Below are 15050 nucleotides of genomic sequence, written 5' to 3'. Positions count from 1 at the left end.
CCTCTTATCTGGCTTGCCTGTTGAGCTCTCTGTGTACCCCTTATAATTTTGTACACCTCTATCAAATCTCCACTCCTCTGAAATTCCAATTCTCGTCCTAACCAATTTAACCTTTCCCTGTTACTCACTTCCTCAAGTCCTGAAAACATCCTTGTAATCTTCTTGGTACTCCTCCGTGAATTTAACTGATACCTTTTCTGGAGTTGGGTGACAAAAACTGCATACAATAATCCACATTTGACATCACCAATGCCTTATGCAGAAAAGACTTGCCCAAGGAAGAGGATACTGCCAAAGTGACAGTAGAAGGGGAGACAATGGAGATGGTGGGTAGGGGAGTTGATGGGAGGGATGTAATTCAATGTGGCACCAACTCAGATGGATCCGAGGCTGCTGAGGGAGGGGAAGAGAGCATTCCTGCGAATGGTTCCAGGGATGAGGGATTTCAGCTCCAACATCAGACCAGAGAAGCTGGGACCTCTTCACCTCAAACACAGGAACTGGAGAGGAGATTTGATGCACGTGGACAAGTTCCTGACTGGCTCACAGAGGCAGTCAGTTCCCATCGGTGGTCAGGTAACAACCTGAGGCAAAGGATCAGAGGGGAGGGTTTAAAAAAAATTTCTACAGAGTTGGGTTCTCTCTGGAAATATTTGGACTTTCAAATGCTTCGACAAGGTGCCACACAAGAGGTTGTTTAACAAAATAGAGCCTGTGTACCTACTAGAATGATACCAAGAATGAAAGGTTTAGCATATGAGGAATGTTTGTCGGCTCTTGGACTGTACTCGTCAGAGTACAGAAGGGTGAGAGGGAACCTGATAGACATTTCAAATGCTGAAAGGCCTGGAGAGAGTAGATATAGCAAGATTGTTTACCATGTAGGGGAGTCTTGGACAAGAGGGCACAACTTCAGGATAAAAGGGTGTCAATTTAAAACAGATGCAGAGAAATTTCTTTAGCTGCAGGGTCATGAGTTTGTGGAACTGAGTTCGTTGGGTGCATTTATGGCAGAGATTGACAGGTATTTGATTAGTCAGAGCATCAAGGGTTTTGGGGAAAGGTCCGGTGAGTGGGAAGATGGATCAGCTCATGATAAAATGACAAGTAGACATGATAGGTCAATTGGCATACTTCTGCTTTTATATTTTGTAATCTTCCTAGGTCCTTCAGAGGAAATAACCTGCAGAGCTGTGGTGCTGGAACTGCTGGATGGCCAAACAAGGATCTGCCACAGACCTGATGGATCAAATGGCCTTCTGTCTGAGATCGACCCTGTGCTCAGAAGCACACAGTAAATGCATTGGCATTGCATTCCCAGCACACGGAGGTGTTAAGAGCACAATCCCGGTCAGTGAGGACACAGACTGGTCCAACTCCCAACTCTCTGGTACACGGGCAGAGACTGAACCAAACACAACACTGATGGCCCAGAGATGGACAATCCCAGTATTGTATTGTAACTCTGACCCAGAAAAATCGGCAGAACATTTCTACAACAGCTCGACCGTAAGGGCACACATTTCTACAACATTTTTTCTACAACAGTTCAACTGCAAGGGCACAGCTCTGCAAAAGTATTTGCATTGAAAGGACACAGACTTTTACAACAGTAACAAAACTGTAAAACAGACCTTTGAAAAATTCACTGTACTTTAAAGACAGACCATTCAACAGTCACTGTACTGTCATGGTGCACAACAAGCTCTGTACACCAAGGACACAGACCTTTTCAAGACTACTGCACAGACACTAATACTTGGAACTGTAACTGCACTGACATTTATAACAATCACAATTTAAATTTAGACATACATACAGTAATGGTAACAGGCCATTCTGCCCCAAGAAATCATGGGCCCATATATACCCAATTACCTGCAAACTGTACATTTAAAGGGTGGGAGGAAACTTAATTATTGGGAGAAAATCCATGCAAACACAGAATGAGCGTACAAATGTCTCAGAAACCGCACATGATTCCAATCCGGGTTGATGGTGCTGTAATTGCTATGCTAACCATGTTGCCCAGGGGCGCGGCCCCCCCCCCCCACCCGCCAAGGTACTGCAAGGGCATGGACCTTTAGGACATAGAGCATAGAACATTACAGCATAGTACAGGCCCTTCAGCCTGCGATGTTCTGCCGACCTATATAAACCAACTCTCAAACAAACCTTCCGTACCTTATAACCCTCTATTTTTCTTTCATCTGTATGCTTGCTCAAAGTCTTTTAAATGTCCTATTGTATCAGCCTCCCTGCCACCCACAACTCTGTGTAAAACAACTTAACTGTGATGACCTCCCTCAACTTTTCTCCCTGCATTTTATGTGATCATTTTATGTCCTATGGTGTTTGCAACACCCGCCCTGGGGAGAGAAGGTACTGCTGGTCTATCTGATCTATACCTCAATCTTGTAGACCCCTATTAAGTCACTTCTCATCCTTTTTAGCTCCCAAGAGAAAAACCTTAGCTCTGCTAACCTTGCCTCATACGACACAATTCCCAAACAAGGAAGCATTGTTGTAAATTTCCTCTGCACCTTCTACATTCTTCCTGAGGTGAACCGAACACAACTCCAAAACTTAATCCCCAACTAATGAAGCCCAGAATACTATATACCTTCTTAACTACCATATAATTTAGTGTACATGTCGACCAGCAGATAGGTTGAAACTGCTGTTTTTAGCCTAATTTTAATGGTTTTATGGTGTATCTGGCACACAAGTCACCCCCATTTTTAAGCTGTATGGGCCTCCCAGCAACAACCCAAAATTTAAAAAAAACCCCAATCACCAGGTTACAAAGTTGTAAATTAAACAAGTAAAAAAACCTCAGCCTACTTGGCAGGAGCGGCAACCTCATTCTCCTGGCAGGAGCCTCCTGCAGAAGCGGGAACCTCCTGCTGGGAGAACGAGTTTGCTACTCCTGCTCCAGAGAACAAGGTCACCGCTTCCGCCACGTAGAAGAAGCAGTGACATCATTCTCCTGAGCAGGAGTGGTGACCTCGGACTATGTGGCAGGAGCGGCAACATTTGGCTCCTGGGTAGGAGCAGGGACCTTGGGCTCTACAACTGTAGAATATCTGGGTGAGTTATGGCGGCATCCAGCAGTGGGGAGGTGTCAGGGAATGGCAGCTCCAGCATTGGGGAGGTGCTTCCAAGGTTGACTAACCCAAATGGGCGCATCCAGGATCAACGTGTACACTGGATCAGCGTGGAGTGGATTTTGAGCTGAATTTGTCTCAGAAGTATATTTGGCATACAGACAACCCCTATTTTTTGTGGGTTTTATGACGTGGCCTTATACACCAAAATATATGGTATCCTATCAACCTGTGTGGGAGATATAGTACAACTCCGATTATCCAAAATGTTCTGGACTGGGCCTATGTCGTATAAAGTTTTTTTCGGAGAACTGGTCTTTTTCAAAAAAAATAGCCAAAGCAACAGCAAATCACTTGCAGCAGTGCTTAAAATACTGTACACAAACAAGGGAATGCTTTTAAAGCATTAAAATAATGTTTAAATCTCACCAAAAAATGCTGGCCACCACCGATCACTGACACCTCCCTTCCGAGTCCCTGCTGAGTTCAGCTCCAAAAAAATTTCCGTAGATGAGGATTTCTGATTTGTTTCTGATATCCTCATTTATCTGAAATTTAAATTTTTTTTTTATATATAGAGTATTTTGGAGAATCCAATCAGATAATCAGAGTTGTACTGTACAGGTACACGATCCTTTATCTGGACATTTAAAATCCAGAAAGCTCCAAAATCCGGCAAGGAGGGAGAGAGACGGCAGCGCAAGTCAGGCGGTGGGTGGGGGGGGGGGGGGGGGGGTGTGGGGGAAGAGAGAGACGGCAGAGTGACTGGAAGGGGGTGGATGTGGATACGGCAGCACAATTCAGGTGGGCTTAAATCTGGCTTTCCTAACGGTACATCGTTCCCTGAAGGTAGAAACTCACGTGAATAGGGTGGTGAAGCTGGCCTTTATCAATCATTGCATGGAATATAGGAGTTGGGAGGTGATGTTGAGATTGTATAAGACGTTGGTGCGGCCTAATTTGGAGTTCTGTGTGCAGTTCTGGTCGCCTAATTATAGGAAGGATATAAACAGAGTGGAGAGAGTGCAGAGAAGGTTTACCAGAATGTTGCCTGGGTTTAAGCATCTGGAATATGGGGAGAGATTGGACAGATTGGGTCTTTATTCTTTGGAGCGTAGAAGGTTGAGAGGGGATTTGATAGAAGTATTTAAGATTATGAAAGGGATAGACAGAATGGATGTGGATAGACTATTTCCGTTAAGAGGAGGAAAGATTAAAACAAGAGGACATGAGTTAAGAATTAAGGGGCAGAGGTTTAGAGGTAACATGAGGGGGAACTTCTTTACTCAGAGAGTGGTAGCTGTGTGGAATGATCTTCCGGGAGAAATAGTGGCGGCGGAGTCAATTGTATTATTTAAGAAAAGGTTGGACAGGTATATGGATGAGAAGAAGATGGAGGGTTATGGGCATTGTGCAGGGAGGTGGGACTAGAAAGGGGTGTTTGGTTCGGTGCGGACTAGAAGGGCCTAATGGCCTGTTTCCGTGCTGTAATTGTTATGTTATGTTATAAATCTGGAAAAATCCAAATTTCGGAACATACTGTCTCGTGTACCTGTGTATGGATTTTGACCCCAAGGTCCCTCTGTTCTTCCACACTGTTAAGAATCATGCCATTAACACACACATCTTCACACATATCCAGATTGAACTCCATCTGCCTCTTTTCCACCCAACTCTCTATTCTGTTGTAACCTACGACAACCTTGTGCATTATCCACAGCACCTCCAACCTTTGTGTTATCTGCAAACTTACTGACCCATCCCTCTACTTCTTTGTCCAGGTCATTAATAAAAATCACAAAGAACAGGGGTTCAAGAGCAGATCCCTGCAGAACTCCATTTGTGACTTAACTCCCAGCAGAATACATTCACTCCACTACCACCCTTCTGCTTTTTACAGGAAAGCCAATTCTGATTCCATACAGCCATGGATCCCATGCCTCATGACTTTCTGAATGAGTCTACCATGGGGAACTTTGTCAAGTGTCTTAGTGAAATCCATTTCATCACATCTACCGCCATTTTAATTTCTTGTTACCTCAAGAAATTCAATTCACAAAAAAATGCTATCTCTAATTATCTCTGTATTTTAAATGCTCATAAATCCCAACCTTATAAATCCTCTCCAATAGTTTGCCCACCACTGACAGAAGACCCACTGGTCTATTTTTCCAGGATTCTCCCTCTGACCTTTGTTAAACAAGGGGACCACATTTGCCATTCTCCAATCCTCTGGCATCTCCCTTGAGGCCTGGTGATAGGGCAATGAAAATTGTAATGCCCCTGTAATCTCTTCCTTGATTCCTGTGGTAACCTGGTGTACATCTCATGCAGTCCTGGGGACTTATCAATCCTCATTTTTCAGAAGATCCAGCACTTCCTCTTTCTTAACCTAAAAATGCTCTAGCACGTACACTTGTTCTATTTTGGCCTCACCCCTTGACCAAGGTTCCTCTCTCTGGTGAACACTAAAGCATAGTATTCATTTAGGACATCCCCTAACTCCTCCACCTTCAATCGTATATTGTCTCCTTTATCCTTAAGCAACTACTTTCACTCTAGTCATCCTTCGATTCTTCACATGTGCATGGAATTCCTTAGGGTTTTCCATCAGGCTACTTGGCAAGGCTTTCTTGTGTCTCCTTTCTCGCTTGCTCGCCCTTCCTACTTAACACACAATTCTCATGAGCCCTTCCTGTCTTTTGCTTCTAATTATGTATGTTTCATTCTTCCTCTTAACTAGCTGCCACATATGTTTTGTCAACCAGTCCCTTATCCTACCATCTTTTCCCTGTCTCAGTGGGACAAACCTATCCTGGAACCCTATGCAAGTGATCCCAAAACATTCTTTCTGTGCTTTTCCCCCGACAACATGTTTCCAATTTACTCTCCCGAGAGCTTGCTAATCCCGTCATAATTATCCCTTCCCCAATTAAACATTTTACCATTTTGTCTGCTCCTTTCCTTGTCCAGAGCTGTGCTAAACATCTGGGAGGTGTGGTCACTTTCACCAACATGGTTCCCTACTGACCGGGGGATCATAACTTAGTACTCAATCTAATATGGCCTCTCCTCTTGTCAGCCAGTCCACATACAGTCAGGAATTCATCTTGGACACACCTGACAAATTCTACCTCATCTCTCCCTCTTGCAGTAAGGAGGTTCTAGTCAATATTTGGGAAATTGAAGTCTCAACAAAAACATTTCGGTTAGTTCTGCACCATTCCAAAATCTCCCTTCTTATCTGCTCCTCGGTGTCCCAAGGGCTATTTGGGGGCCATATCAGTGATCACACCCTTTCTATTTCTGACTTCCACCCACACTGACTCAGTGGACAATCCCTCCAAAGCATCGCCCCTTTCTGCAGCTATGATACTATTCCTGATTAGTAATGCCACTCCTCCCCCTCTTTTACCTCCCATTCTATCCCTTAAAACATCTAAACCCCCAGTGCCTGCATCAGCAAATCCTGTTCTGCCAGCAGAGTCTCTGTAATGACCACATCGTAATTCCACATTCTGACCCATGATCTCGGTCCATCTTATTTATTCCTAATACTCCTTGCATTGAAATAAACCTTCAACCCCTCCACATGACTTTTTCATGCTTCTCCCACAGCCAGTCCTTCCTCACAAACGCACAACATATTGCATCAACCTTTTCAACATCTGTTCTAGTCTGTGCCCTCACATTCTGGCTCCCATCATTTTAAACCCTCCCCAACACCACCTGCAAAACTGCCTGCCCAGATATTGGACACCCTCTGGTTCAGGTGTAACTGGTCCATTTTGTACAGGTAATACCTTCTCCAGAAGTGATCCTAATGATTCACAAATCAGAACCCATGCTCCCTGCACCAACCCCAGCCGCACATTTATATGCCACAGATTCATATCCAATCCAGAGAAGACCACCAATGAGGTCCTGTTTTAAACTTCCTAACACTCTATATTCCCTCTTCAGGACCTCATCCTTACTCCTATCAATATTGACATCTGGCTGCTCGACTTCTTGCTTGACACTGCTGTGATCTCGATCTGGAATGTCCATGATCCTGGCCCCTGGGAGGCAATATATCAGCTGGGAGTCTCAATCTTGTTCACAGAACCTCTAATCTATTCCCCTGACTATCGAATCCCCCATCACTACAGCTCTCCTTTTATCCCCCCTCCCTTCCAAGCTGAAGGACCAGATTGTGCTAGAGACCTGATCATTCCGACTTGTCCCTGGTAGATCACACCCCCTGCGCCCCACCAACAGTATCCAAAGTAGTATATTTATTGTTGAGGAGACCGGCCACAATGGGGCACTGCACTGACTGCCTAGTCCCCTTCCCTCTCCTAACAGTAACCCAGTTACCTGCCTCTTGGCTCGGTCTCCTCATGGTTTCTATCTATCACCTACTTTGCTTCCTGAATGATCTAGAGTACATCCAAGTCCAGTTTCCTAACACACTGTCAGGAGCTGCGGATGGATGCACCCCTTACAGATGGTCATCAGGGACACTGTTGCCCCAGATTTCCCATATCATTCAATTGAAGCATTCCACTGCTGTCGCTGCCATGTCCACTCCCTATTCCGACTTACGCTGAAAAGATCGGACATGATCTTCCATGTACCTGTAGCATGTGCTTATCTTCTGCTTCCTAAAATGCATCCAGCTCCTGACCAGCTGATTTAAGGAACTGGAGTGGAGTTGGATGAACTCTGCATTATTTGGGAGGCAGAGGGAGCAATAAACAGGAAATACAAGGACACCAAGGAGGCAGGAGGTTAGATGAGTGATAGTCAGAAGAAGGAAAGGGAACAGTTAGACAGTGCTGGGGCCATTCCCCTCAATAACAAGAAAACCATTTTGGATACAGTTGTGGGGTTGGGGGGGGGGGGTTAACTACCAGGGACAAGCCACGGCGATTAGGACTCTGGTCCTGTGGCTAAGGGAAGGAAGAGGAGAGCTGTAGTGATAGAGGATTCCATAATTGGGGGAAAAGATAAGTTCTGCAGCCAGATATCATGATCCACTCAAGGATAAATGATGTGGGTAGGAAGATGAGAAGGTCCTAGAAGGAGAGTTCAGGGTGTTAGGAGTGAAGGAAAGGACCTCCAGGATTGCAATTTCAGGACTGTTACCCCTGCCACATGCTAGTGAGGTTAGAAATAGGAGGATAATGCAGCTTAACACATGGCTAAAGATATGGCCCAAGAAGTAGGGCTTCAGGTTTCTGGATCATTGGACTCTCTTCCAGGGAAGGTGAGATCTGTTCTGACAGAATGGTTTGCATCTGAACTGGAGGGGGATAGATATCCTTGTGGGAAGGTTTGTTTGAGTGACTCCAGTGGGTTTTTTGGGAACCAGAGTGCCAGAGCAGATAGAGGAGAGAAGGAAGGATTAGATGACGTGAAAATTGCATGCATTGATTGAAATCAACAGGTTGCACATGGTAAAATGTTCTCAGGTGCATCTATTTCAATGCAACAGGCAGCTCAATGTTCTGGCCTTCCGTTGCTTTAGACACGATAGAATGGTTGGGGGGGGGGGGGCGCGGTTGGGTGGATATAAGGGGGATGAGTTGCATTGCTCATCAGGAAAAATATCAAAGCTATGCTCAGAAAGAACAGACCAGAGGGCTCGTCTACGGAGGGTCTATGGGTGGAGTCGAGGAATGAGAAAGCTATGACTACACCCATGGAGTCATATTATAGAATGCCCAATAGTCAGGTGAGAATTGGAGGGGAAAATCTGTAGAGAGAGAGATCGCAGACAGCTGCAGGAAACAAAGTTGTGATTGCAGGAGATTTCAATTTTCTAAATATTGACTGAGACACCAAATTATAAGAGCCGGATAGCTTATAGTTTGTGAAATTTGTTCAGGAAAGTTTTCTAAATCAATATATAGAGGTACCAACTAGAGAGAGTGCAATACTGGATCTTCTATTAGGGAATGAGACAGGACAGGTGACAGAAGTATGTGTAGTGGACCATTTTGGGTTCAGTGATCATAATGGAAGAATAGTTATGGGTCTAGGATTGAGATTTTAAATTGGAGAAAGTCCAATTTTGAAGAAATGAGAAAGGATTTAGGATGCATGGATGTGATTTTCTGGCAAGTGGAAGTGTTTTAAAGGTGAAATTTTGAGAGTACAGAATTTGTATATTCCAGTCTGGATTAAAAGCAAGGTTAGCAGGCATAGGAAACCTTGGTTTCCGAGGGATATTGGGGACCTGGTTTGGAAGAGGAGTGTATAGCAGGTATAGCCAATATGGAGCAAATGAGATACTTGGGGAGCATTAAAAAAAACAAGAAAGAAATCAAGATTAAAAGAAGATGAGGTTGCTTTGGCAGGCAATGTGAAGGAAAATCCTAAGGGTTTCTGCAGCTATAAGAGCAAAAGGATAATAAGGGACAAAATTAGTCCCATTGAAAATCAGAATGGTTGGCTTTGTTTGGAGCCAAGAGAGATAGGGCAGATCTTAAATGCATTTTTTCCCCCATCAGTATTCACTCATGAAACGGGCTTAGAGTCACGGGAAATTGAAAAAATAAGCTTACCCGTTTACACAATGCTTTGACACTGGATAGAACCAGTGGCTGGAAAAGAAAGTTTTATTATGCTCCTAGCTACGCTTATAGATATACTGTTTCTATACTGTCCAAGTATCCTCCACAGTTCTTTCAGTTGTTATCATGAAAATGATAAAAGGAGGGAATATTGAGAATTCTGGGGCTCTTGCTGTTTTAATAAAGAGCTTAATAAGGACTTTAGCTAAATAGCTGACTAGAAAGTTATGCCTCACATGAATTGAAAGTATATTTCTGTTGATAAGGAAAGATGTCATATTAGTCACAAAGCTGCAACACCACAATTAAAAGACATTATTCAACTGTAACATTTTATTACACACAGAAATATAGTTAAACAATAACAGTCTTCAAAAGTATCTTTGAAATAGACTGCAGCTGACAATATTTCATTGTGACAGAAAGACAGGAACAGAGAGTTTCTCATGAACTTAGCTATCAAAAAAAAGCTGACAGAACCAAATATTGAGTTCAACAATTTGTGCCAATTAGTGAGCATCTTGAGCCAAGAAGCTCAGAGAGCCACATGTTGGTCCCAGTTTAGTATATAAATCACGTCTGAAACTTGTGTAAGCTGAGTGAACTCTTTCTTGTACTTCCTCACTCCTGCTAGCATCACTGCAGTTGAAATAATAAACTGTATTTTTAAACTGGTTCTGTGGTTCTCTGCTGTATTCTTTATTCACAGCAATGGCTGACTTTAACAGGTTAGGACTTCATTCCCTGGAGCACAGAAGAATGAGGAGAAATTTGATAGAGGTATTTAAAATTATGAGGGGGAACAGACAAATTAAATGAAGATAGGCTTTTTCCTCTTAGGATAAGTGAGATGCAAACCAGAGGGGAACATGAGGGGAAACTTCTTCACAAAGTGGTGGCAATGTGGAACGAGTGGCCAGGTGAAGTGGTGAATGTGGGCTCAATTTTAACATTCAAGAAGAATTTGGACATGTACATGGATGGGAGAGGTATGGAGGGCTATGAACTAGGTGCAGGTCAGTGGGACTAGGCAAATTTTTTTTTTGGCACAGATGAAGGGGGCCGTTTCTGTGCTGCAATGTTCTATGGTTCTGTGGTTCCACCTGTCCTGATACCTCTGAAATTTTGTGACTGTTCCTTCCTCCACCACCTCATCTGCCAGCTCATTCCATACACCAACTACTATGTGTGAAACATTTACACCTCAGGTCCCCTTTAAACCTCTTCCCTCTCACCTTCAACCCATTCCCTCCAGTTTCACACACTCCTACCATGCGAGACAGATCCTGTCTATCAACCATATCGCTGTTTGATTTAATGTTCTGTCACCCCTCTGCCTCTTTCTCTTGAGGGAAACCAGGAGACAGCCAGTCTAATCTCTCCTTGTAACTCATACCCTCCAATCCCTGGCACCATCTTTGTGAATATTTCCTGTACACTGCCCAGTTAAATCACATCGTTCCTGCAGTGCAACAACCAGAACTGCACATCACATTCCAGGTTTGTTCCAACAACCATTTTGGACAAGAGGAACATCACTTACCAACTTCTGTACTCAATGCTTCGGCAAATGAAGGCAAGCATGCTATCTACCTTCTTAATCACTGTCAGAGAACTGTGTACTTGTTCCCCCAAAGTCTCTCTGCTCCACAACACTCATGCCCTGGTTTCACTTCCCAAAATGCATCACATCGCATTGGTCCAAGTTAAATTGCATCTGCTATTCCTTTGTCCACTTTCCCAGTTGATCGCTCTCCTGTTGTAACCTGAAACAAACTTCTTCTCCATTCACTCTATCACCTACTGTGATGTCCTCCGCAAACTTACTGATCCTGCCACCTGCATTCTCATGGAAATCATTAATATATCTGACAAGCAAGAGAGGTTCCAGCATCAATCCCTGCAGCACATCACTGGTCACAGGCTTCATTCTGAAAAGATGCAGGGATGCAAAATAGGGTCACGGATTGGTGGGGGGGGGGGGGGGAGAGAAGAAATTTTAGAGGATTACAGGACTGGGTGAGGTTATAGAGAATGAGGAGACGAGGGCCAAGGAGGAGTCTGAACACAGCAATGTTAATTCTGAGGCAGGGGCAGGGGAGTGAAGCACTGACAGGAGTGAGATCGATCAGCTAGTTGAGTGCAATGTTCTTGATGGAAAACCGCTTAATGTTCGCAAAACTAAGGAATTGATTGTGGGCTTCAGGAAAGGGAAGGCAGGAGAACACAAACTAGTCCTCATCCAAATGTCAGTAGTGGAACGTGTAAAAGAACTTCAAAAATTCCTGGCTGTCAACATCTCTGAAGATCTATCCTGGGCCATCAAGTGGATGCAATCATGTAGATGGCTCACTAGTGTCTATATATTGTGAAAGTTTGGTCTGTAACCAAAGGCTCTTGAAAATTTCTACAAGTGTTCCACGGACAGCATTCTGTCAGGTCGCATCACTGTCCGCCAAGGCACAGGACAAGAAAAGGCTGCAAAAAGTTGTGAACTCAGCCAATGCCCATGGGCATTAGTCAATTCCATTAAGGGCATCTTAAAGAGGCGGTGTCTCAAGAGAGTAGCCTCAAACTTCATGGACCCTCACTACCCAGGCCATGCTCTTTTCTCACTGCTACGGTTAGGAAAGAGGTACAGGAGCCTGAAGACGCACACCCAACAGTACAAAAAAGGCTTCCCTCCGCCATCAGATTTCTGAACGGACAATGAACCTGAAGACAGTACCTCACTTTTTTCTCTCTTTTACACTGGTTATTTATTTTTCATTAGTCCACGGATTAAGATTCTAAATTGAAGAAAGGATTATTTTGAGGAAATGAGAAAGGATCTAGAAAGCATGGATTGGGTTGTTGCTTTCTGGCAAAGATGTGTTCAGTAAGTGGAAGGCCTTCAAAGGCAACATTTTGAAAGTACAGTTTGTACGCTCCTGTCAGGATTAAAGGCAAGTCAACAGGCTTAGGGAACCTTGGTTTCTAGGGGATAGTGGGGATCTGGTTAAGAGGATGAGAGGCATATCGCAGGAATAGGCAACAGGAGCAAATGAGGTATAAAAATGCATACAAAACAAGAGGAAAATCAGGAGTGCTAACAGAAGACACGAGGTTATTTTGGCAGACAATATGAAGGAAAATACTGAAGGATTCTAGAGGTGTATTAAGAGCAAATATATAATTATGTAAAATTGGTGCCTTTGAGGATCAGAGTGGTCAGTAATGCATGAAGCCAGAAGAGATGGGGGAGATCTGAAATGGTTTTTGTTGCATGTATTTATTCAGGAACCTAGCAGAGACTTGGGATGTAAGGAAAACAAGCAGTAAAGTTATGGAACCAATACAGATTAAAGAAGTGCTTGCATTCTCAAAAGAAAATGAGAGTGGACAAATCCCCAAGGCCCAGCAAGATGAAATTCCCTCACACCTTGAGGAACATTAGTGTAGAAATTGCAATGGCCCTGTCCTTAGCCACAGATGAGGTGTCCTATTGTTTAAAAAAGGCTCCAATAGTAACCCAGGAAATTATAGGTCAGTAAGCCTGATGTCAGAAGGTAAATTATTGGAAGATGTTCTCAGAGATCAGATGTACAGGTATGTGGATTGCCAGGTACTGATTAGGGATAGTCAACATGGCTTTTTGCATAGTAAACCAATCAGAGTTTTTCAAAGAGGTTATCAAGAGTGTTGAAGGAAAGGCTGTAGATGTTGTCTACATGGACATTAGTAAGGTCTTCAACAAGATCCTACATGGGAGGTTAGTCAGGAGGGTTCATATGGTTGGTATTCAAAGTGAGGTTGTAAACTGCATTTGACATTGGCAATACAGGAGAAGCCAGAGAGTGGTAGTGGACGATTGCTCCTCAGACTGGAGGCCTGCGACTATTGGCGTACCTCAGGAATTAATGCTGGGACCATTGTTGTTTGTCATCTCGATCAGTGATCGGGATGATAACGTGATAAATAGGATTAGCAAGTTTGCAGATGACACTAAGATTAGAGACGCTGTGAACAGCAAAGGTTTTAAAAGCTTGCAAAGAGTTCTGGAGCAGCTAGAAAAATGAGCTGAAAAATGGCAGATGGAATTTAATACAGACAAGTCTGAGGTATTGCATTTTGAAATAACAAACCAAGTTAGTACATAGATGGTAAATGGTAGGGCACTGAGAAGTGAGGTAGAACACAAGGATCTGGGAATATCAATGTTGCTGGGACTTTAGGAACTGAGTTAAAGGGAAGGTTACACAGGTATGGACTATTCCTTGAGCGTAGAAGAAAGAGAAATTTAATAGAGGTATACAAAATTATGAAAGGTATAGACAGAGTAAATGCAAGTATGCTGTTTCCACTGAGGTGAGATTCAAGCCAGAGGACACAGGTTAGGGGTGAAAAGGGAAAAGTTTAGGGAGAACATTTGGGGGAATGTTCAAACAGAGTAGTGGAAGTTTGAAATGAGCTGCCAGCTGAAGTGATGAATATGGGCTTATTTGAAAAAAATGTGGGCATGCGCATGGATGGGAGTGGAATGGAGGGCTATGGTCTGGAATGGAGTGCCATGGATTGGGTACAGGTCAGTGAAACGGTGCTAATTATACCATGGCACAGACTAGATGGGCCAAATGCCCTATTTTCTGTGCTGTATGTTCTGTGGTTCTAGTATTATATTTAGAGAACCCCAATTTATAGGAATTTTACACCTATAATGCACAATACTGCTCAGCATAACAACAAATTTCATGACACATGCTCATGTTAGTAAAACTGATTCTGACAAACACTCACTGTTAGCCCGCCAGGCAAGAAGACACGAAGGTTCACAGTTAACGAACTATCAGGCTCACAAGTCGGGTCACAGACCCACATGGGAAAGGCAGATGGCAAGGACCAGCTCGTTTGATGCAATCAGCACCTTCTCCATCTCTCCACATCAATCTGAAAACCACAAGAGAAGCCTATCAAATCACCTCTCATCCTCCTCAACTCCACCAAGTACAAACCGACCCCACTTCAGTTTAGGCCTTGACCTCAGGCTCCAATTATCAGGCAAAAAGAAAACAGCAGATGCTGGAAATCCCAATAAAGACAGAAACTACTGGAAATATTAATGACGTATTTAAGGAATTTTAAGAAAAGTTATTATACATTTGAATCATTACATAAGGAGGCTATAGATGAATATTTGTCACAATGGTGATTATCAAATTTTGATCAAGGTAAAGATTATTTAGATCGTCCTTTTACTGAACAAGAGGTCTATGATGCACTTAGTAGTTTACAAAACAATAAATCTCCAGGAGAAGATGGGTTTCCAGTTGAATTTTATTAAAAAATTAAAGACATTGATTCCATTATTTATGAAAGTCATAAAACAAGTTTTGAACACTATCTT

The 15050-nt window shown here is 43.3% G+C and overlaps 1 protein-coding gene across 4 annotated transcripts in view; it reads right to left on the bottom strand.

Moving 5' to 3' along the window:
• LOC138758133 (zinc finger protein 850-like) overlaps positions 1-15050 on the bottom strand; it is an 86102-nt gene that overhangs the window by 51847 nt on the left and 19205 nt on the right. For 3 of the 4 annotated variants that reach the window (XR_011354164.1, XR_011354165.1, XM_069926629.1), the window contains exons 2-3: positions 14444-14593; positions 3537-3655 (exon numbers count right to left, since the gene is read on the bottom strand). The gene's annotated coding sequence lies outside the window, so the exon portion shown is untranslated. The remainder of the gene's footprint in view (positions 1-3536; positions 3656-14443; positions 14594-15050) is intronic. The other variant, XR_011354163.1, reaches the window with a different exon arrangement.

The sequence above is a fragment of the Narcine bancroftii genome, chromosome 3, assembly GCF_036971445.1.
Source record: "Narcine bancroftii isolate sNarBan1 chromosome 3, sNarBan1.hap1, whole genome shotgun sequence".
Taxonomy (NCBI): domain Eukaryota; kingdom Metazoa; phylum Chordata; class Chondrichthyes; order Torpediniformes; family Narcinidae; genus Narcine; species Narcine bancroftii.
The sequence above is the reverse complement of the archived record's forward strand: the minus strand, read 5'-3'. Positions and strand labels throughout refer to the sequence as shown.